The sequence below is a fragment of the Protopterus annectens genome, chromosome 5.part0 (genome assembly GCF_019279795.1).
Source record: "Protopterus annectens isolate FY-2018-M chromosome 5.part0, PAN1.0, whole genome shotgun sequence".
NCBI lineage: Eukaryota > Metazoa > Chordata > Ceratodontiformes > Protopteridae > Protopterus > Protopterus annectens.
The window spans coordinates 1,389,400,449-1,389,426,262 of record NC_056735.1 but is presented as its reverse complement, the minus strand read 5'-3'; the positions used below and the strand labels follow the sequence as shown (position 1 = coordinate 1,389,426,262).

General features: G+C 44.2%; 1 non-coding gene and 1 pseudogene across 1 annotated transcript; both read left to right on the top strand.

The window, feature by feature from the left end:
* LOC122802380 overlaps positions 1 to 25,814 on the top strand; it is a 67,872-nt pseudogene that overhangs the window by 32,568 nt on the left and 9,490 nt on the right.
* Positions 8,876 to 8,947, top strand: TRNAG-UCC. Its single transcript has one exon. It is a non-coding gene; the product is annotated as a tRNA-Gly (tRNA).

Sequence of the window (25,814 nt, the reverse complement as noted above, 5' to 3'; positions counted from 1 at the left end):
ATCACTGCAGTGACTAAGAATGTTTTGAAAACTACAAGGATATATTAGTTGTTAATTGAACGCTCTCTCTTACCCCTACCATATGTGCAAAAATAACCCAATGACACACCTCAATCAGTATGTGTACACTCCTAACTTTTGTTGGGACATATGTCACAATGGTTTATAAATATTCACATTTGTTTCTATGCATGCACCATGCTAAAATACATCCATATTGGTGGCCTGTTGCCATCAATGAAACCTGCATGCTGTTGTAATGCCCACTGTTGTTCCATATATGCATGTGTATTGCTTGCTGTGCAACTGTTTTAAATCTGGTGTTTTGGCTTAATGGGAATACCTATGCATGTTGTTATAACTAATTCTGAATGCTGTTGATTATTACTAACCCATATCTGTCATAAACCTGCTACAACATAGCTCGTATGGGAAGGCCGGTCCCAGCGGACCCACCTGTCCCAACTCAGCTTGCCATGACACCGGGCACCAGCACGCCCAGCCTGGGACCTCCTCCTCGGCTGGCCCTGTGCCACCTTTGGGTGGAACCACTGCAGAGGATGGGGCTCATCCCCCTCTGTGAGTGTGCATGCAGAGGAACCTGTCACCCATCGACATGTCCAGGCCGTAGTGCATAGGGAGCTCGATCTGGAGTTTCGAGACCAGCTATGGCAGCTTGAGGGCCAAGTGGTGCAATGAGAGGGTGAGCCTGCCCCTCCTAAACAGCCCCCAGCACAGCCACCTTTGGGGCCATGAAGGTACAGTGGTGACTGCCCATGGGTGGGGACCTCAGTCCCACTGTTTACACTTGGGGGCTCATGGGCTTGTGACTTCCAAACACCCATCCCCATCCAAGGTGTTTACCCCCACATATGTCATATACCGCCCCTGTATGCGTCTTGTTTGTCTTGTCTGTTAACATACCCAACCTACCTCCCCAAATATACCTACTACCTCTTCCCAACATCCCACTCTCACCTGAAAAAAAAGTCAATCTATTCCCACAAAAAAATCTCGCCCCATATATAGCTGTCCAACGTGTCTGGTCTAATTGGCATCACAATGAATTTATGTTGTCCTCACCCATCTCCCAGGGGTTTTAGGGTCCAAATCTTCCTCCAAATTCAGTGTATATGCACAGCTATTGCCGTAGAAGAAATGGGCAGCTATCGTCCTTTCCTACACCCTTCCTGCAAATGCCTAGCTATTTTCCTTACTGTCATACCCTCTTTGTGCCCCTTTTTCACCACTTTCCTATCAACCCTTTTTTTCTTTTCTTTTAAAGAAATTAGCATGGAGATAAGTGGGAGTAGGGACTTTTAAGCAGCAGTAAGCGAGTTTCTACCTGTTTGCATAGGGGTAAGCTATTCCTACACAGGTTGAGCAATTTAGAAGCTAACTGAGTGTAAGAAACTGTAAAGAGATGTTAGGAGTGCTTAGCACCACACAAACCCATGCAAACCCGCTTACAGCTGCTTTAAAGTGCCTTATTCACTCTGTATCCAATGCCCCATGTTCTGCCCAGCAACAAAATAAACTGCCTCTTCAAAGCTCAAACTCAGGACCCTGCACTACATACACAAAGTAATTTACCACTAAACCATGGCAGATATACATAACCCTGATGTTTTCACAAACATATCATCCAGCACAATCAGTCAACAGTACAGGAAATGTAGTAATATCATACCACACAACCTGTTAATGCAAGATTTCTGGACAAAGTATGCCAAAATGTGGGTACAAATAGGGATATATGTCAACTATTGCTCTAATACACTTGAAATGTTGCTAGTTACACAGTTATATGTATTAGAACACATGTAGAAGGAGATGAAGTCTGAAACACAAAAGTGTCGGCACTAGTTACTGACTTCAATGCTGCGATCATCCATGTCAGTTGCCAAGAGAACGCGGTACAGGCCAAAATATGAGCCGAAGATGCACATATGGACAGACATATATCTGTAACTGTAGACAGATAGACAGCTATATATATATGTATGACTCAGAAATAATCATATAACATCAATTGTATATATAGATACATAAATATGTTCATTTGTATGTATATATATATATATATATATATATATATATATATATATATATATATATATATATATACACACACACATATATATAGATACATATATATATAAATATATATATATATATATATATATATATATATAGCTATATGAGATATATATAGGTACATAGGCATATACACAGACAAAAGGTATTAGTAGCCATACATATGTAGAAGTAGTGTGGAAGTAGTGGGTGCAAAGTATATCCCTCAGCCACAAGCCCTGTAACTGCCACCTGTGAAATGTGTAGTGTGGCAACCATTCCCACAAATGAGAATACTTACATTAAACATATACCCACCCACAATTCAAAGGACATGACACGACACACAGGTATGCATACACAGAAAACCTTTATTTGTGTACTACACAATAATGTATGCCAGTACTTACACCACATAAACTTTGAAATATGTGATCAGTGATGAATGCAAGGCCCACACAAAACAGTAGATGCAAGCAATGTGAATATATACCATACCATGCTGTGCAGGTCAAGGCCTTCAGTTAGTACAACAGTAGACACAGGATTTGCCTTCAAGATAAGTAACAATCAACAATTACAGATGTAGTTCAGCAGCCTCCAATTACACCCTGTAGTCAAACTCTAGGGGGAAATGTCACAGTATCTCGTACATAACATTGCTTAACCTAACATCTCACTATTACACTGAATGACCCTTGTCTTAACAGTTACATCCCTGAAAAGGTGTCACAGCCTAGGTTAATGGCAATGAACCCCCCTATAAAAGGCTGTACAAGGGCAAGGAACACTGTGTACCACAGACTGACCTCTGGAATGTACAAGGGCACATATGTGTTGTCCAGCTTCTGCCCCCATACATATATGGACTTTGCCCAACAGTTGCTGTGGGAGTCCATGACATGACTGGGATGATAGCAGTAACGCTAGCAGTAAATAATGATAGGCCACTACCTAACAACCCCTTTCTGTATCACAGCAGGACAAAGACTGGCATATATGTGGAGGACAGAGGCAGGAACATAGGGCCATATTTGCATTATTGCTGTTACACACCCTGGAAATTGCTGGTGTTACAGGATTTGTTGCAGCATACCCTTATGCAGGAAGATGACATTGAAATACAAATGGATGTAGCCATGTACTGATAGCACTCAACCGACAGAAAGCCACTGATATATCTGGGACAATACCTGTGTGGTGCACAGACAAAACCTAACAGCCAGTCCTCTTGGTATCATATGGATAGGCCCACAGTTGAGAGCTATGCAGACAGACAACATTCCATGCAAAAGTACCATGTACATAGAAACCCTGTAAGACCAGCAAGATACAATGCACACAACAACACTACTCACGTCTGTAGGTCTGGAACCTTACCCAAATGTGTATTTGGCCTGTGTCTGCAGGTTCTGCTTTAGGAGGTATTGCTACCTGCTGTCTGTAAAACTGATGTCCACATACAGGAAGGATGTCCTCCATACTGGAAAGGTGAAGGGACAACGCCCACAGATGTCAGCAATTTATAGTACTGGGTTGCCATGACAGTGGCTATCTGAAGTACTACAGCGCAGGCTGCATGCAGTTAGCAATTGGTGGACACTGACTGGTGCAGAGGCCATCACCTGATCATATGCAATATCTACAAAAGCATGCTGCAATCTATTCAAACCAGCTCAATCACTCTACTGGAGAGAATGAGAGAGAGAGAGAGAAAGAGAAAGAAAAAAAAACATAAATTTAATAAAAGTAACAAAGCTCAGGGATTTGTTACTGTAGAAAAAACATAAAAGGTATGTGAAACAGATATGTATTTACTTGCATGTAGTATATGGCATAGAATAATAGGATATATAATGTGAAATGATTTATATGTGCCATCAGTACTTGTTCCTGTAATGATGTTCTGCTCAACAACTGCTCTGGACAATAGTGTCTGTCCATGTGGGCAGTGGGACATACCTGTCAACTGTGCAGATCAGCAGTGAATGGCAAAGATGAACCCATGATATCTGTGTTCTGTATATTACTGTGGCCAAAGGATGGTGGTGGTATTAATACTGCCATGATAGACACATGGGTGTGAGACCACACCACCTGCAGGACAGTCATGTTAAAGTGTAGCATAGCATGCCCAACTGCTATAGCAGTATAATATGCTTATCTAAAATCTGTCACCATATATAACCCCTAATGTTAGTCTGTGTTCACATGTGACACCTGACTGTGTTGCAGCAAGGCAGAACAGTTCAGCTGTGAAGTAAAGAGAGGCACAAGAGTGTGGACCAGATGTTTGCATGCACCCCACATACAAATAAATATATGTGTGATATATATTCACAGCTGTGTATGTCTACAGAACCTCAGACAGTTATACATATATATAGGTATATAAACAACACATAATGATATCTACACATATATGCACATATATATATATATATATATATATATATATATATATATATATATATATGTGTGTGTGTGTGTGTGTGGGTGTGTGTGTGTATGTCTACATATATATATATATATATATATATATATATATATATATACAAACAGATACATACACACATATACATAATACTGACATGTATAGGTATATGATATATGTGGTGGTTAAACACTGTGGATGGGTAGTTTCATTTGGAATGTGGAGGCCATTTAGCCCCCATATGGGAACAAAGGGAACATGGTGCCCACCCATGGACAGTCACAACAGCATCTACATGGTCATAAAGGTGCCTGGGCTGCAAGCTGAGCAGGAGGTACATGCATGTCTAACCTTGTGTATGTGTACTGCATGCCTCCAGGTGATGTAGCACATACCCCATGTCTCTGTGGAGCTCCCTATGCACCAGACCCTGGACCTAACTGTGGGTGACAGACATATGTCTGTGTGTGCTCCATGGGGGGGGGGGGGAGACACCATCCCCTGAGGTGATTCCACATGAAGGTAGTGACGGAACAGTAGATAATGAGGTTCCATGGTGGGTCACGGATGTGATGTGGACTGGTAACATGTCCACATTAGGTGGGAGTGGTGTTCCTGCTGGCAAATAGCCCCTACACATACTGTTGTGTCACTGTCATGGAACATATGTGGGTTGTAATAGCCCACACAATCCCAGAACATGTCCAACAGCATGCATAGATAGCCTAATAACACACAATGGCAGATGTGTAGCAATCACATAGCAAGCATACCACATGCATATGTGGAAACATAGTGGCAGTGACAATGGCATGCAGGTGAAATACTCTGTAACAGCCCAGCAACTCTAATGTCCCCACAGGGAGCATGTCTATAAACATATAGCAGAAAGTGTTATACAATACAATATATGTCCCAATGGTAGATAAACCGGAGACATATCACTTGCATTGCATGAACATTAAGTTGGAGCTGATATGGTGGCGGGAGACTGATATGTGTATTGTATTATGGTAAACGTGCCATATGAGTTGCTCAGACATATTTCCATCTTTATGTCTTTTGGGGATGATGGCACACCCAAGGAATCCAGCATACAGTGCCACTGAGGATGACATAATACTCACCAGCATCATCCATCACTACCAGCTGCTGTTCTCAAGGACAAGCCATGACCAGCATGAGCACACCGCCATGTGGAATGATGTGGTCCGCAGGATGAATGAGGTGGGCATGCACAACCGTACATATGAGCAGGTCCGCCATCATTGTAGTGACCTGATCCACCACATATTTCGCCATGCCGCTGCCATGCGGGGTGACCACCTTGTAACAGTGGGGGGCTATAACATCCATTCCCCCTCACCAGAGTGGAGGAGCTGCTCATGAGCCTGGTGGCACCTGCCCACCCACAAGAGCTACAGACATATACAGTCATGGAGGTGAGTGCTACCCACACACCAGACATGGAGCATGCAGGTAAGGTTCCAGGGCATATCAGTAGACCATTGTTGTGTATGCATCTGTACAGGTAGATCATGCATATGTGAGATTTGGAGTCTGTTGCTGTGTAGCACTGATAATCAGTTGTGCATAATCTGTAGTACTGTGGACTTCAGCTGTTGTTTTACTGTAATATTGCACCCACCCTGTAGCAATGCCACAGCTGTGGCCACTGACATCAACTCTATCTCATCTCAATGTAGGTACCTCTGGGATACCAGCAAGGCAGCGGCCGGATGCCGGTGAGTATGGTTTAAGGTTATGCTTGGCAATGCACTGTGCATGTCATAGCTAAGGTGTAGGCCATGTACACATCTAACATACCTACCCATAATGCATGCTGTACATGTTCACTGACAGAGCACACACCTCACTAATGGGATTACCAGCCACAAACACTTGCAATACACAGACCATCTCAGATAACTGTGGCTACACTCCAGTGCACATTACCCAGGCACAGCTGATATCTGCATAACATACACAGCTATGTCATACACAGATCAGTTGAACATGCTACACATAAAGAAATCCCACTCCCTCTGCAAACACATGCTCCAGGGTCCTAAACCTCATCAAAACATTACACAGAACATACTGGAGGTATAGGGCCATGTCCTGGGGAATTCCCACACTCTGGAACAGACTACCCATTCATGTCAGGCAATGCTACTCATTGGCCCTCTTTACAAAAACACTTGACAACTGGATAGGAAATGGGGAATTCACCCTGGGTAGTACGTCTGTGCCACAGCCTGACAGTGGCACAGGGGAAAAACATTATTGGGTGGTGCATGCCTGGGAACCCCTGTGGCTAGGCTTATGTAGGACCCAGGACCAATAGACCAGTACTCACCTATGAACCTATGTGTACCAAAGGCAAAATCATCCGGGGCTCAATACAGATATGACCTGCATAATGGTGGGACATTGCCAAAGCCATGTGTTGCAATGTGTTCTGATGTACCAGCACCATGTTGGGGAAGTCCAGGAAGTTGCAGTTATGATGAATGTGCTGCACAATACACACCTCACCCCAACCCAGGAATGACAGCCCCATCTGTACAATGCTGATGCCACTGTACACCTGCATGTTTGCCCTGCATTGGCAGGGAATATGCCAGTATACATGGTGTTCCTAGTTTGGGATACTGCAATATGACACACATGTGTAGGTCACAGATGTCGAGCATTTGCAATGTAGCAGGAGATGGTGAGGGTGTGTCATCCTGAAATACAGCAATGCACTGGAGGGGAGAGACAAACCAACTGAGAATGGCTGTATCTGCACACAGTCAAGGTCATGAAGTGTGGCAGACATAACCCTGACTCCACGGCACTAGTGATGGTACTGTATGACCTCCAAGGGCTGTGCACATGTTTAGCATGCAAACATGCAGGTTTGGGGAACATTTGCAGGCCTGACGGACCAACTACTGGCTCATTTTGATGACCCACGCTACTATACCCCTGCCAGGTATTGTGACCACAGTAGTACACATAGCAGTTATTGCTACACACCATCATGATATGTGTATGCACACATATGCACCCACAAATGGTATGCATCCCAATCAGCATCTGCACAACTGACACATATCGCTTGTAATGCAATTGACTGCCTAGGTCATATGTCACATATCAGGAATGTGTATTGTTGCCATATGCAGTAGTGTTGCACCATGGCATGTCATGGAAGAGAGTGCCATGTCAATAATGGTCTCTACACTCACCATAGGTACAGTACATTGTGTCTGTGGTCGGTCTAATGGTATTCTATCACTCATACATGCACCACTGATGATGACATCTGTGAATACACATCAGGCATTCACAAAACACGTATCCACATATAATCCAGAAACACACAGAGGCTGAGAGCAGCACAGGAAACATAACTGACACACAGATACATATCCTGCAATGGTGTGTACATCTGTGAGGTATGGTGCACAGTACATGCCAGGGTGCTGAACAGATGCACAGCAATGCTGTGGACATGGGCGCAGTGTGTTCCAGGAAGAGGGCCATCACCTACTAACAGAAGCCATGCATCACAACCATGTATAATGTTGGTAACGGGGATTGACTACAGTTGCACTGCATGCTGATGAGCACCACATGTCCTGCATGCTGACATGTGTGTAATTACAGGTTTGTGTGTGATACTGTACTGCACCATCATTTGCTATTGTGTGTGGTATGGGGGTGCTGGAGTTGTCTGTAGATGCTGTCTGGTGGAGTCTATGGGTTGTCATGTATGTCGACTGCATGTGTGTATGTCTGTGTATGTGGCCATGCCTGCACACATGTGTGTGTGTGTGTGTTTGTGTGTGTGTGTGTGTGTGTGTGTGTGTGTGTGTGTGTGTGTGTGTGTGTGTGTGTGTGTGTGTGTGTGTGTGTATATATGTACTGTTTAGAGGTGATGTACAGGTCTTACAGTCTGTTCCCTGTTTTCCCCTCACAGGTGGTAAGGTGGGGCTGGGTCCCTCCCGCAGGAAATCTGATGTCACTGATACAGTCAGTGACCATGAGGATAGGTGTGTTGAGGCACAGTCAGGGTCATCAGGGGCTGCCGCTGCGCCACCAACTGATATCCCACAAGTATCCACCCCATCCACACATACAGTCACACTGCCTCTACATACCTCATCACCATTGGCCTTAGCTGAGGGACAGTCTATGGCTGGCATTGGCCAGGGCAGTGTGGTATCTATGGCCCATGTGTCAGGACACAGCAGCCACTGCCAGATGTCCGATGGGGTACCACATAGGCAGATGTTCATGGGTGCTTGTCAGAGCACTGCTGGTCATCATGCCCCTGGCAGACGTGTCACATCTGTATCTACCACACGCACAATAGCATTGGTGGTATAGTGGTGAGCATAGCTGCCTTCCAAGCAGTTAACCTGGGTTCGATTCCTGGCCAATGCAAGAAATCTGTACATTTTATACCGCCTGCTCAGAGGCGATCTGTGCCTGACGTATGAAGCCATGTCCAACCCGGAATTAATGGAAATGCTGCACCTCAGAAAATCCAAATCCCATCGAGCTACACGCTCGAGAGACTTGAACCTCAGCACTGAAATAAATAGGACATGCTGGAGGGACAGATTCATAACCCAGAGGCTCCCTTCACTCTGGTATAAAATCCCAGTCCAGGTTAGGCAGAGTCCCTCATTGACTCTTTTCAAGAAGAATCTTGATGAGTGGATGGGAGATCGTAGGTTTACCCCGGGTATCACTTCTGTGTCACTGTTAGACAGAGGCACAGTATACTAACTTCGAAAAAGGGCATAACAAAATTAATTTAAAATGGGTGGCGAAAGCCAAACACACTCTGGCTAGGCTTATAAATGCCCTAGGGCAGATAGCCTAGTATGAACCTATGAACCTATGTTCCAGGCTGTCATGGAGGCACAGGCACAAATGGAACGGTACACCAGACAGGGTCTAAGAGCACAGAGGGCTCATCACACCTCTGTAAATGACAGCATCCGTGACCTAGCAGGTGGCATTCATAATTACACCGAGTTCATGGATAGATGGTGGTGTGAGACATTGGCTCTCATCAACAATGTCATGTCCATGCATCAGGACAGGGTGGGATGGTTGCGACGGCCACATGGACGTATGCCAGCAACATCAGCAGCTGGAGGTCACCGTACACATCCCATCAGTCACAACCGCACCTGCAGTGGCAGTACCAGCCCCAGCACTGGGGGGGGTGCTGTCCACAGACCGCCATAGCAGACCACATGCACATGGCCCTGGCCAGTCCCAGGAGGGACCTGGATCCATTGGACATTTGTCAACCTCGGGGGACAGTACCCAGTCTGGCTTTGTACCTGATACAGCCTGTGGCACCCCTGCCAGGCACAGGTCCCGTGTCCATGGCCAGAGATGGCGAACTGCAAACCCTGCCAGGTAGAGTCTGTCTCAGAAATCCCTGTATAGGGCAGCCACATGGTGGAACTGTGTGCATGCAGACACACACACATAAGCAACAAACCTAGGGCAACCACATACCTGCACACACATCATCATTGGCCCATAACACTACTCAGCCCCCCCACACACACACACACACACACATGTTGTCACTTGTATGGCTCAGCCTAGGCCTCTGGCAAACCAACAACACACCCTGTGTATATGATGATATCTGTGCCGCATCTTGTCATCCATAACATCGATGCAGGGACAGGCTAACATGGTGCTGATGCACAGGGTGACTGTACAATAGTGTAGCAATGAAATGTTGTGTAGCATGTTGTCATCAGTAAAGTGAAATGCTAATATCTTGGAAGGTGTAGCTGTGCAGCCATGATGCATTATAGCTGTAATTAACAATGTTGTATTGTTTTCACCATTATCTATTCTGATTGTTTCATAGGTTCATAGGTAGGTACTAGGCTATTGGCCCAAGGGCCTACGTAAGCCTAGCCAACAAGGTTCCCTGGCTTACACCACCCAAGCACATTATTTTCCTGTGCCACTGTCGAGCAGGGACACAGAAGTGATCCCCGGGGTGTTTTTCCTATTTCCCATCCACTCATCCATCACTTCCATCCAGCCACATTGTGTTGTGGTTGTCCATGTGCCACATGGCTGATGTGTGTAGTGGTGTCAGCAGGCCTTCTACAGTGGACACCAATAAGCATAGAGGGTGGTACACATGACATGGCTAGGTACAAAACACAGAGCCTTTGGTTTGGATGCAGTACAGATACAAGACTGTACACATGGAGGTATGTCCCCGTGCAGGTAACACATCTGTTGCCCATGTAATCCCACCAAGGCAGGATAGGCACAACCACACATTGGTATATATGCAGTCTGCAATTTGGATGACATTGAACATGCTAACAGCAGGGTGTATGTCCCTTTCCCCACTCTACTGCGATCCTCACCTCAGTAACATGGGTGTACCAATGCCGGTGGCATAACTATATCCTTAGGATGGTGTGAAGCACTCTGCTTACTGTGTATGGTGTAAACAACAACTATCAACCTGATAACATACACTGTATAGTATTACAGACAGCTATGTGGGGGATAGACACCACAATAACTGCAATGGTGGTGGATGTGTCCACAACAGCCACACCCAGTGAGTTATAGCAACCCCAGTATTACTGCACACCTCTCCAGTGTGGAGGAGGGCATTAACACATCTATGACCTGTGGAGGACTGTATGTCCATGGGATGGCACCTGTGGAATTTTGGGATTTGCCAAGCAGTCCTGGGGGAAACATATTCTGTGAATGGAGGTAGATCCCTTAACATCTACACACATTCCTACATGTGGGATGATTTACAAAAGCCTGCTATGATCTACATAGGCTGTGTGCACCTCCTAACCCTCATCTACACCTGTCATAATTGCGTCAAGGAGGTATACCAGGTTCAGGTTGTATTCTCTGCCTTTGACAAGTCCAACATTGGTGGGATCCTGGGTGTTAAGATTATCAGTGACATTGGCCATGGGTTCATTGTTGATATGTTCCATGTCTCTGCAGACCAGGCTCATCAGGCTACTGGGTGGTAGTTCCCAGCTGACATGGTGGATATGTGGTCATCCTTGCCAACATTGTGAATTCATTGTCAGGTGGAGGCCTCTTGGATCATATGAGGGATTCCAGCTACTTACTGTGCCTGCCCAGGGGGTTCCCCCAAGCATGACACTTCACTTGACTGTACTCCATGATATGTTAGTAATGCCAGCCTGACATCCTACAGGTGGGATGAAGTACTGTTAACATGTACTGCCCTTATCGTGTAGGGTCCTGGTTATGGGATCTGCTAAGGTTGGTAGTGTATTGTAGGCCAGACATGTTTGGCTGTGGGGGGGGGATACCTATCCATGCCAGACGTATGTTGTTTGGGTCTCTCAAACCCATCAATGGTGCATGTGGACATGTATGTTGTGGTTATGTTCCCAATTTCATCTACAGATGTATGTCCATATATACCTACACACATATATATATATATATATATATATATATATATATATATATATGTGCTTTCCTTTGAAATGGAGACAATCATTTCTTTGAACAGCCCTTTCTGCGAACCAAAAGGACCAATCCGTCATTTCTAATTGCACTGAAGTTCAAAACTAAGCAAATCGAAAAGCAGCTTTGCTGATTGTTGAACTACAAGTTGGAATGCATATTGGAATGTAGGGGGCAAGCCCCCCTGCACCCCCCACAACCCCCCCTACTTTGATATTCTAACTCCAAGTTTGCACTACAGTGGGGAAAGGGACATTTTCCCCATCCCCATTATAGTGCCATCCACACCCAAAATGTCGAATGTGCAATGAGTGAATGCATAGTGACATTCGCTCATTACACATGCGATGCATTTATTCCAAGATTGTGCAATGCTGAAAACTTACTTTCGATCTTCCAGCTTTCGGAGACATGATTTTCTCCCTTTGAAAGGTGAACCATATATATGCTTACATATATATATATATATATATATATATATATATATATTTATTGCTGTATATATGTGGACATATTGATGCATACATATATATCTATAGATGTATGCGTATCTATGTATATATGTATATATTGGCATATATATATATTTATGTATATATTTCTATAGCTATATCTACATATATAGATATGTTATATCCATTTAAATATAAATATATATGCACACATATACATCTACATGGTGGAATACATTCCCCATAGTGTTGAATACCTGGGCTGGATGATATGTATGTGAAAATATCATGATTATGCATATCTGTCATGGCTTAGTGATAAATCACTTTGTATATGGTGTGCAGGGTCCTGGTTTCGAGCCTCGCAGGAGCTGTTCATTTTGTTGCTGGGCAAAACACGGGCCATTGGATACAGAGTAATTAAGGCACTTTAAAGCAGTTGTAAGAGGGTTTGCGCGAAGCTAAGCACTGCTAACCTCCGGTTACAGTGTCTTACACTCAGGTAGTTTTAAATTGCTTAACCTATGTAGGCACTGCTTGGCTTCATGCAAACCCACTTACAACTGCTTTAAAGTGCCTTAATCACTCTGTATCTAAAGGGCCGTGTTCTGCCCAGCAACAAAACAAACAGCTCCTGCAAGGCTCGAACCAAGGACCCTGCAAACCATACACAAAGTGATTTACCACTAAGCCATGTCAGATATGCTTAATCCTGATGTTTTCACAAACATATCATCCAGTCCAGTAATGCAACAGAACAGAGAATGTATACCATCATCTAGATGTATGTGTGGAAATATATTAATCTGTAAACAGATACAACATATCTATATATGTAGATATATATAATTTCTAAATCTCTATACATTTATATAAATATATATGAGCATATATACATGCAAATGCCTACATCGACACATATATGTGTCTACACCTATATGTCTACATATACACAGCAAGTTACATATGTGTATGCAGATATACATCTATGTAGGTATATACGGACATAGTTATTAATATGTAAGCAGATATATATTTCTATATCAGTATATATGGCCATACATCTGTAGATAGCAATGGCACAGTAACAAGCACACATATGTCTACATGCACTGTTAATGGTGTTGGGAGGCCCCACACACTATAGATCTTCTACAAATAGCCCCCCCACAGCCATACGCATCCACCCTGTGATACACTACCAAGTGCTGCAGAACCCATAACCAGGACCTGACATGACATAGGCATGAGATGTTAACAGTAATACATGCCACCTGTATGATGTCAGGCTGGTATTGGTGACATATCATGCAGTACAGTCTGCCTCCCATAGGAAATGTAAACTGTGGAAGCCATCAACATCCCCAGGATATATATATATATATATATATATATATATATATATATATATATATATATATATATATATATATATATATATATATATATATATATATATATATATATACGTATATATATATATATATATATATATATATATATATATATATCTATATATATATCTGACACATGACCTGTGTGGTGGACAGACAACACATGATAGGCACAGCCTAGGTCATTTATGGTGCTCCCCCAGACTGATTAATACAGGTCCGTATACCACTGTTACATACACTAACCTCTGGAGTGCATAAGAGCACACATGTTTTAGTGATGCCCACACATATATGGACCCAGCCCCACCGTATGTGTGGGGGATACAACAGACGTGGACTGCTGGCAGCAATGGCAGTGTGATGTACTCACAGCCCACTATGGAACAACTACCTACAGCATGTCATATGTGCAAAGCCTGATATGTAGGTTGTGAACAAAGGCTGGGACACAGGCACACATGAGGAGAACTGTTGCCATACAATAAGCAGGTTGCTGGTGTTACAGGATTCTCTGCAACATACCCTTGGTCAGGGTATTGAGGTCAGAAACAGAAATGGATGTAGCCATGTACTGATAGCACTCAACACACACACTGCCAGTGACATATCTGACACAGGACCTGTGTGGTGGACAGACAACACATGATAGGCACACCTCTGGCCACCAAGAGGATAGGCCCACAGGTGAGAGCTATGCAGACAGACTGCATTCCAAGGTATAGTTGTTTGTACACACACACACACACACCGTGTAACACCAATGCTATACAAAGCATAACACAACACTACTCACACTCCATCTGCAGTTCCTGAATCTCCGACGGATATGTAGCTGCCCTGAGTGTGCAGGCTCTCCTGTAAGAGGTAGTGCTACCTGCTGTCTGTAACACTGATTCCCACACACAGGTAGGATGTCCATCACACAGGAAATGTAAAGGGACCACGCCCACATGATGTAGATATTTATAGTGGGTGGTTTCCATGACAGTGGTAATTGGGAGTACTACACATGTGTAATCATATAAATATATATATATATATATATATATATATATATATATATATATATATATATATATATATATATGGCTATCTGGATAAGCATATTTACATATATTTCCACCATATGTCCTGGACATGGAGTGTAGCCCTACCCCAGCCAGTATAGTCCCAAAGTTGTAGTGCAAGAGGATGTCAGGCATATATAGCAGGAATATTAGTACAATATTGCTACTGTCATTGGGATTGTCTTCACAGACATGGTGTGTGTGGAAGGTCACATCTGCTTCTAACATGTATGCCATTGGCTACTGACAGCCATCCTAAGGAAATCATTGTAATGTACCACTGCTAGCATGTAATGGCCCTGTTGACTGCAGCAGAGATATTGGCCAATATATGTGGAAATTCTGACACACCCTGTACAGTCCAGAGGCATACACATAAGCCCTTAGTGCATAACATGTGTAACATGCCTGCCAATATGGATGTAGACAGCCATGTAAATGGGTATAACACATAACAATAGGTATACATTTGCCACCAGGGGTTATGCATTCACAAACTCCTGTCTGGCCTGACACATAATGACTGCTGGTGCAGGGGTGCTATGGCCACATACTACACACTAGATGTTGACATACATCTGTACAGCATCCCACTGCTCTGTCTGTCGTACATGATGTTTAAGGGAGGCATGGCAGCAGTACATCTGGCAAGTATCTGCACATGACATCTCACTGGGTAAGTACACTAAGCTACTAGGCATGTAACAATGCACTGTGCAGGCTACAGGCGGACTGGCTCAGCACTGGCCTACAACCCCTATGGGGGAATGCACATGTACCTGCATATATATCAGGCTCCACAGGCATGTCACAGCACAGGGTAAGATACACCTGTGTGAAAGTGCATAACCACAACCAATGTGAACACAGCCACAGCCTCATATGGTATGCTAGCATAATATTCCAGTATATGGACTATCTGTTCTAACCATCCTCATGTGTGCCACTCACATAATGACCCTACAAATACTGGGCTGCTACACATTTGGTCTGATGGCTGTCTGTGGTATTGGACATGTGTGTGTATGGTCGTACGAACATGTACACCAATACGGTACCATGCAGTGGGGCAGCATGTAACATCAGATAAGAGGGGAGCTAGAACAATTACATCTACCGCAGTCTGTACACAGGCTAAAGTACATATTAACAATACACACACTGCCGACATTCACCATCAGTACACAGACCTCAGTACTGTACAGTCATCCACAGAATGTCCAGGTTATGTCATGAAATATAACCCCTACTGTACATAACATGTGTAGCAGTCTAATATATCACTGGCTAGTTATCAGATATGATGATGTATGGCACATATGCACCACTTCATGCACAACATATGTGCAAAGGTTGACAGAGGTATGGCTGGAAGCACATACACAGGGCCAATATTGACATGTTGCTGTGATGCCTTCATACATTTACTGCTGTACCAGGGTTTGTTGAAACATATGTCCTATGAGGGATATGAAGTCAGTAACTGTCACGGCCTTCACCATCTACAGACTGCAATCCTCACACTACGTTCTGCAGTCCACAGATAGATTCTCTGTGGCTAACACATGAAACCAAAGGCACAACACTGGCCAGTCTGCAGATGACCCTGCAGATGGGGATTCCTCATGAACATGGAACTGACATGGCAGGTATTGCAACATGTTTGTTTGTCTTTTCCCGGTTAGGGGTCGCCACAGCGGAACTCTGGTCCACTAATAATTGGCAGTAGATTTTTATGGTGGCAGGTTGCCAGCCCGATGCCAACCTTCAATGAAGGCAAGCCCATTTACGCATGTCTTTTGAATGCCACTCGAACGCAGGGAGGACTTGCAGACTCCACACAGAAGGCACTCCAGCCAAGAATCGAACAGGAGAACCTCTTGTTGTGAGGCAACAATGCTTCCAATGCACCACCACGGCTTCTCAGGTATTGCAACATGTATGACAGCCATATCCAGACAAACACTGTTAAACCAACATTACTCCAAATGCAGTATAGCAGCATCCTCCTCCTGTTTGTTGCCCTCTTTCCACAGGGTATGTTGTTAGAGGTAAATCCCCAAGCCATCTGAGATGCTGTTTGCCAAACAACAGATCTAGTTCCTGCTCACAGTGAATGAAAAGGGCCAACACCACCATGATGTTCCTAGATATTGGAGTGTGTTTCCCTGCAATTGGCTATGGGAATGTTACCACAGCTGTTCCACATGCAATCAGCTAGGGGAGGACTGCAATTCATGCAGAGGCCATCAGCTGATCATGAGCATCACTTAAATTACACATGATGTTGCCTAAGCATAGCAGGTGTGGGTCTCCACATCCACCAGAGAGGAGGTGTACCTGTCAGGGAGGGGTGGGAGAGTAAAACTGCAGCATGTTTGTGTCACACACCTACCAGCACAGGTTATCAAATTCCTGACAACTATGCAGTGCTATCACAGTTAGATGCAGTTAATGGATGCACCACATGGGTTATCTGTTGTGGAGCACTCAGAACATATATGTGATGGTGAGTGACATCTGCAACAGGGATACGGTACATATAAGGTAGGTGATGTACACGTGCTTGTCTGCATGAACAGGTGCCAGTGTCAACACAACCACAGTCTCACAGGGATGCACACACATTGACACATTTGGCAGGGCCAGGAGTGCAACTCATTAGTAGTGGGATTGCCACAACACATCACTGTGCAGGTATCACATGCACCACATTGGTCATACAGAGGTCGTAAGGGCAAAGATTATGAGGAGGTGTCAGACATTGGACAGCATGCTTCAGTATGCCAATGGGGGTTGTAGTGAGTGTGGATGTGGCCATACGCACCATACAATACACACACAAACACAATGGGTGCCAGTACTGACATGCATGGATGCATGTCCGCATGGATGTGTGGTGGTCAACTGTGCCAGCAGGCTATACAGGGGTAGGTGATGGGTATACCTTGGCATCAGGCCACATGACAATGGTCTGCATTGTGGCTCAGTGCTGTAGTTTCTGCATTTGCCCACACAGGTGGGTACTGTATCCCCCATCCAGTCACCTGGGTGACTATTGTGTGTGGCCAATGCTGTGCATTGCCTGCCATGTATGTGTTCCTTAGTCCATGACATGGATGATGTCTAGGATGTGCACACCTCCCACATGCATGTACAATGACATGTGGAACTGTACCTGCGGTGTCTGGCCCATGTTGTGAACACACAATATCATCAGATGTGCCAGTCATGCCCACCTGTGGCAGGAACTGGTAATGGGCAGCAGGTTTACCCTGCACCTACATTGATAGCATGCTAACAGCATTTCCTAGTGTCAGTGGCATCTGTCCATACAGGCCATGTTGTCAGGCATGGTATGTCCATTGTGGGTCACATGTGAAGGCACCACAAGTGGTGTAGGTGTCCATTAGGGAACATGGGGGAGGTGCACTGTCTGCATGTATGTACATATTTGACAGATGGGCAGGGTGACTTGCCTTCTGTAACCCACTGCTATCACTCCATAGTCACTATCGGTGGCCAATATGCAGTGTACTACCCACATATTGGCTGTTGCCTAGGCATGTGTGTGTGTATGACACATGGGTAGAGAGTGTGGTCTGGGTAATACTGGGGTTGCTAACTGTCATTGCCTGGCCTTGATGTCACATGTATGGGTATGGCTTTGCACCCAGCCTCTCCGTTATTTTACATCTGTTATCCCAGTACGGTTGACATTGTGATATATAGTAGGGCCACCATATGAGAAATATGCAAAACCTGCTCCACATTGGCCACAGGTGTCACACACTCACAGCCACCTCTACACAAAATATGAGTTGCAAACATGTACATGCACCTGTCATGTCTTGGAGTAGAACCACTACCTAACTAGTTTATTATAGTACAGCACTACGCAGTTATAGTAAGCGCCATGAACATTCCTGGAGTGTTTTTTCCCCAAAGGTGTATTTCACAATGGATGACATCAGCAGGATTACCAAAGTGGGGCATTTCACATGTACTGCGAGTGGTTAGCCTAAAATGCATTGCTCCCTACACAGACAGTGAGACACACACAAAACATCCACAACTGACATTTGTGGGTACAGAATCCCTGACTGAAGTCTATATCACACTACAGCATGGAGCTGTTATAGGATGCACCATGGGGATTACTAGTGTATTCTTTCCCCAAAGGTGTATTTCACAATGGATGACATCAGCAGGATTACCAAAGTAGGACATTTCACATGTGCTGTGAGTGACTAGCCTATAATGCATTGCTCCTTACACAGACATTTTAACACACACAAAACATCCAGAACTGCCACACTCAAGCTGTACACAGTTACTGGATGCGATACAGAGATTACTGGGCTACAACCTTCCAGGAGGTGTATTTCTAGGTTGGTGACATCACCAGCCTTGGCAAAGTTGAGTATATAAATTGTAAGGAGTGTGAGTAGCCTAAAAAGCATTGCTCTCTACACAGTCAGACACACACACAATTGCCATGTCTGGGATTAGAACATCTATCTGACTACTTTCTCACACTACAGCAGTATGCAGTTACAGGACACACTACAGAGATTACTGGGCTACAACCTTTCCAGAGGTGTATTTCTAGGTTGGTGACATCAGCAGCCTTGGCAAAGTTGAGTATATGAATTGTAAAGAGTGTGAGTAGTCTAAAAAGCATTGCTCTCTACACAGTCAGAAACAGACAGAGGCACACAATTGCCATGTCTGGGGTTAGAACATCTACCAAGCTACTTTATCACACTACAGCAGTATGCAGTTACAGGATGCGCTACGGAGTTTACCAGGATGCAATCTTCCTAGAGGTGTATTTCTAGGTTGGTCACATCAGCAGCCTTGGCAAAGTTGAGTATATGAATTGTAAGCAATGTGAGTAGCCTAAAAAGCATTGTTCTCTACACAGTCAGACATGCACACAAACACACACACACAGTTGCCAATTCTGGGGTTTGAGCTCCTACCTAACTAGTTTATCACACTACAGCAGTATGCAGTTATGGGACGCACTATGGAGATTACTGGACTACAGCTCTCCCAAGGGTGTATTTCACATTGGATAACCTCAGCAGGCTTTTCATAGTAGGGCTATGGGGAGGGTGGTGTGTGCATGAACCAGAGCCCATTCATCTAGGGGTAGACTCACCACATGTGGGCACACATGGGGTCATATGTCACAGGTACGTGTATACAGCTACTACATGACTACTTCCTTATATTGTCATGTTGCACAGCTGGCATGTGCAACACATAGTCTGTAATGCTGACAGATACTGGTGGCTATTATCTGCAGTGGGTGACATCTGCACTTCATGTGTTTGGGGCCCTTTGGCTGTGTGGGATGGGGCTGGGTGGGACAGGGCTGCATGGCTCCTTGTAACAGTTACCCTTTTCCACACATCTATGTCCATCTGCTTTTGGCTTATTATAGTGTGTTGTCCTTACATATATGTCTGTATTTCTATCCACCGTGTGTGCAAGGCAGGAGTGGTGCATACTGACATGTGTCTGCACTAAGAACTGCGACTGCCAGATATGTCTGGTCCACTGGAGTTTGCAGATATGGCCTTCATGTGTTTAAGTGTGTGAGCATGCCCAGTATGACCTTTCAGTATGTTGTTGACTGACAAAGCCTTCATTTCTCTAAGTGTGTGAGCATGCCCAGTATGGCCGTCTATATTACATGTGTGGATCAAGCCTAGGTAGTTTGTACTGTGGTGCTGACCTTTGTGCTGTACACTGACAGGTAGGATGATGTGTCTGCAGGGTATCCATTTTTCAGTTGGCATTGACTGTTGCTACATTTCTGCATAGCGGGGGGGACACCTGACTGTTTCTACATTTCTACACAGGTTTGGGGGGCCACACCTGACTGTTACAATATTTGTATGTGGAATGGGGGCACACCTAACTATTTCTACATTTCTACACAGGAGTGGGGGGGCACACCTGACTATTTCTACATTTCTACACGGGAGTAGGGGGCACACCTGACTGTTACTATAAGTCTACATAGGATGGAGGGACACACCTGACACTTGTACACATTTGCTAGGACTGTACTGGTATGTCGGATACTCCATTTCAGTCTGTAGTCTTACCTATCGTGCTGGCTAGAGGCATACCAGTGTACTACAGATCTTAGCTTTTAATTACCTACATATTAGTTTCTGACTTCCTAGCCTTCACAACTGACATCCAACTGCCTGGCCTGCTGTAGTCTGTCTGTGTAGGCCTGGGGGGTTACCCATAGGCCTCATTCAGAGGCCATAGTACAGCATTTGTTTGTGTTGTCTACACCTATCCTACTGGCTGTGACTGTTGTTGGGTATGTGACCCCCCCCCCCCACTGACATGTGTGAGTCACTTACCTTGTGGGTGTCCCAGTACTGAGGGTGGTGCTGCAGAGCTGCCTATGTCAGATGCACATAGTACACTCCCTATACATGGGTGAGCACAGGTAGTGTCATGTTTGGCATCCCTTTTACTGTATGTGCGAGTCAGAGAGAGGTGTCATTCCCTGGGTCCCTACCGTGTCAGTGCATATGCTATGCATTGCCTCTTTGCCAAGGCCAGGGCATACTGGGCATGCCTCCTTCTGCCTACTGGGGCAGGCTCATGTTGTTCCTCCTCCAAGTCACTCTGTGCCTGTGCAGGCCTTGGCAATGGTGGGGGGCTGTGTGGCCCTGCCCCATGCTGTTCCTGCTGCAGCTGTTTCCGCAGGATCATATTGTTTAGCAAGGCACATACAAGGACAATTTGGGTACATGTAGTTGGTGAGTACTGCAAGGCTCCACCAGAAGTGTCCAGGCACTGGAACCATGACTTGAGCATCCCAAACACACCCTCTATTATGATTCTTGTTTGTGCGTGTGCCTCATTATGGAGTTCTTGTTTGGGTGTGTGTGCATTTCTGATCGGTGTCATCATCCACGGCTCCAGTGCGTATCCTGCATCCCCCACTAGGTGACCATGTAGGATGTCCCCATTGGCAAATCTCTGGTACAGCTTCATCAGATGCCAGATGTGGGAATCGTGATAGCTTCCAGGGCAGCCAGCACACATATTCATTATTATGCCCTGGGCATCGCACATGACCTGGCAGTTGATGGAGGGGAAGCCTTTGTGGTTGATGTAAACCCTACCCCGCTCACCAGGTGGTGCTTTGATGCTTATGTGCGTGAAGTCTATTGCACCCACTACCTCAGAGTATTCTGCTATTTGGTGGAAGAGACGCATATTGCTGGCCAACGCCTCATGGATGTTGGGGATATATATGTGTTCACCGACATGTGCTGACATGGCATCCAGGAACTGGTGGAGTACCCTGGATGCTGATGCCCATGAAATCCCTATCATATCCCCAGTTGGCCTTTGGAAGGTATCTGTAGCTAGTATTCTTAGGCCTACACATACCTTGGTATCCACTGGGATGGGTTCCCCTCTGTGAGTTCTGTGTGTGAGGCGTGGCCAGCATGCTCAACAATTTGCTGTAGGAGTTCCCTGTCCATCCTATAGTGCTCCACTATCTCCAGCTCATGTAGCTCTTAGTAGGTTACCCTGGGTCTGTACACTCTTCTCCATCTCCTCACTGTAGGCTGGTGGGCAGCATTCACATCCTCACCACCTTCAGCCTCTTGCACATGCTGGTTTATGATAGCAAAAGCAGCAGCTAACATTTTTTTGTTTTGCTTTCATTTTGTAAAATTTCCCCATTTGTATACACCGGTGGTGAAGAGTGTTTGGGAAAAAACAAGGGGGAAAAGTATTTGCATAGTTTATAGTGGTGTGCTGGGCTGGGCTGATGCCTGTGTAATTGGCTGATTCTGATACATTTTACCTGCCAGCTAAGCTAGTTCTCCTTGATTACCGTCCTACTGCTGTTTTCCCTTCCCATTACCTTCCTGTTTAAGTCTGGGGCACACCGCACAAACGGAGTGCTCAAATATGCACAGAGCTGCTATTTCCTGGTTTACTTTTTTTCCTTTAAAACCCAGTGCGCAGCATGCACACCCACTTAGGCTTTGTAAAAAGTGCTAGGCAAGTTTAGACACACACACCTAGCTTAGCTGTGCTAAGCTAAGAGCAATCCCGAGCCACAGGGCTCCAATCCGCTTACAGTATACTTGACACCCCCCACGGTGTCACCTATATCCTAGTTTTGCACCCAGCTATTCATACTCTTACACCGTTGGGACCTGCCTCACATGCTGGGGAAAACTGGGATTCACTATCCTTCCCCTCATTTGCATAGGATTGCCTGCTAATGCATAGTTACATGTCTCACACTGAGCCTCCCCTCTTAGCAACCATTACTCACAGGCCAGTTGTCTTCTGCCTGCCATTGACTTGCATGGCAGAATACTTATTTTAGTTAGAATGCTTATTTTAGGTTTATTTTATTAATTTCCCCTGATCCCGTTTGCACGCCGCTGCCCTATGCTTAAACAGCCGAGATTGGCTAAAAAAAATAAAAGTTGATTTTTTTTATTTTTTAAACAGTTTGCAATGCCAATGGCCTTATACTTGGCCATTGGCATGCTTCCTCAATGATATGCAGCCTTTATTTGGAGTTGTCATAGCTTTGTTTCAGATTTTGCAGAAATGTACTCGGTTACTAACCGAGTACATTTCTGCAGATAGCACTAGTCTTGCACGAACTATTGCAAGCTTCCTGGATTGCAAAATCACCTCATTTGCATGAATTTCTTCTGCAGATGAGGTGATTTGCATACCAGGGCTTTGTTCGTGCATGATTAGTGCAGGAGCTCTCATGCATGCCCCTGCAGGTTGTTCCTGGATTGCACGGCAGACATATTGCCTGTCAGAGCTCCTGCACTAATCATGCACGCCGTGCAGGGCATAGAGAATCCGGGGGTGAATGTGTGACAGACTCTTTCAATGTGGAACTTTGAGGAACATGAACTTTTTACGACCCTAAATGAGGTTCCGTTCCTCTTAATGAGGTATACTTGAGAGGTATGCACTAGATCCATGTTTGTCTCATAAACATTTCATAATATGCAAGCACATTTCTCATTAAAAGAAAACATTGTATCAAGAAATTATATTTTAGAAATCGGTTTGTTCATTTTTTTATTTATTTATTGTCTTTTTTTGTTTAAGGGGAAAGTCCAACTTGGCACAAGTCGCATTTTCAGCACAGGCCTGGGGAGAAAAGCTCCACAAAAAATATAAATTTACAATGAACAACAATAGAAATTAAAGATTTTAAACATTACTTTGCACATAGTATTGAGACAGATAGTAAAGATATTTATCATATACTTTTAGAAGTTATATTATTTTACGTAAGTTCATGAACAGAAGCCCATCAGACTGCTTCAGAGAATGACAACGGTTGTTACATTTCAATGACAATGCTATTACTGATGCAGTACATATAATGGACAGGAAGCCAGTATGTGATCCAATCAGACTTGCTGCAAGAAACCTACACCGAGGACTACATGAAAAACGTGACAATGACATCAAAATGATAATGAAACAGATTCTTTAGAAATCTGAAACCACAGCAAGGAATACTGAAACAGAATATTGTGATAAAATGCTTGAACCTTGTCCTGTGATAGATCCTAGATGATCTACAGTTGTCGACTTCTTCCTTTCAGTGGAAATCCCCTTTTTTACACTGTCCCCCAACATAACACCGGTTACAGCAGTGGCTTATATTCATCCTGGGGAATAGTCAGGCAACTGTTGTAATGGTCACTGCTAATGGTCCTTTCTGGCTACTCATCTGACATGTAGTTTACAAACTAAAACAAAGCAAAATGAGGTCACCTTAAAATTCATGGAAACATAGCTGGGTTACCATAAAATCTCCTTTCTACAAACAAACATAAAGGAAGTTTATGGTGACCTCATTTTATTTTATTTTGATAATCCAGTTACTTGATCCTCTATTTACATGTGGCATTTTTTTAACTTAATGTGGCATACAAACATCAGGAGGATAGTGCCCCTCATGCACTCATGGGCTTCCTCTCTGATGTACTTAACACTCCTCCTACCAACACTGCAGTCTTCAGAATTTCAACAGTAGCTTACCTTAAGCTGTAATGTATTTGGTAAATCTTATTCTGTAGGTGCGTGCGGGTGTATCTTTTCAGCAACTGACAGAAGCTATTAAAAAAGCATAAGTATGTTAACTAAGTGTCAATAAAAATGTGGATTATGATAGACTATATTATGATAATTAGTGCAGAAGATTAAGGCCATGAACTGTTAATGAGTTGTTTCTTATAGTCCAGGGTTTGATTCCTTCAGATTCTGTTTGTCTCCCGGGTAATGCAGAGCAAGTCAGTAACACAGATAGTACACCTAGACTGACTGACCCTAAAAAGAGGCTTGAGTCTAATGGGTTTATGGGATTTATGAATAGATAAAAAAAATGAAAAGATCTTAATATAAGCAGAAAATGAAGTTGAACCATTTGCAGGAAATAACACTCTGATAAAAGTACAATATCTTTGCAAATGTAATTCATGTAATGTATGAAGTAACACTCTGTAAATGATTTTATTCTGAAGCTGTCTTGTAAAGTATGACATGCATACTTGCAAATAATATTAGATGAAATGGAAACAGTTTCTAAAATATTTGTAAAGTTGACAATGCGTATTACTTTAAAATTAAATTTATTAAAGCATTTAAATCTCTGCTTCGTCATGAAGTTGACACAAAATTAAGGAATTCAAATAAGCCGTCCATGAACTCTGATCTCTTATGGCACACAGAGACCTAACCTGGAAGACCTATACCGGTGACAGGTCACCTTACAGCTTGATCTATACCAGTGACAGGTCATCTTACAACTTCC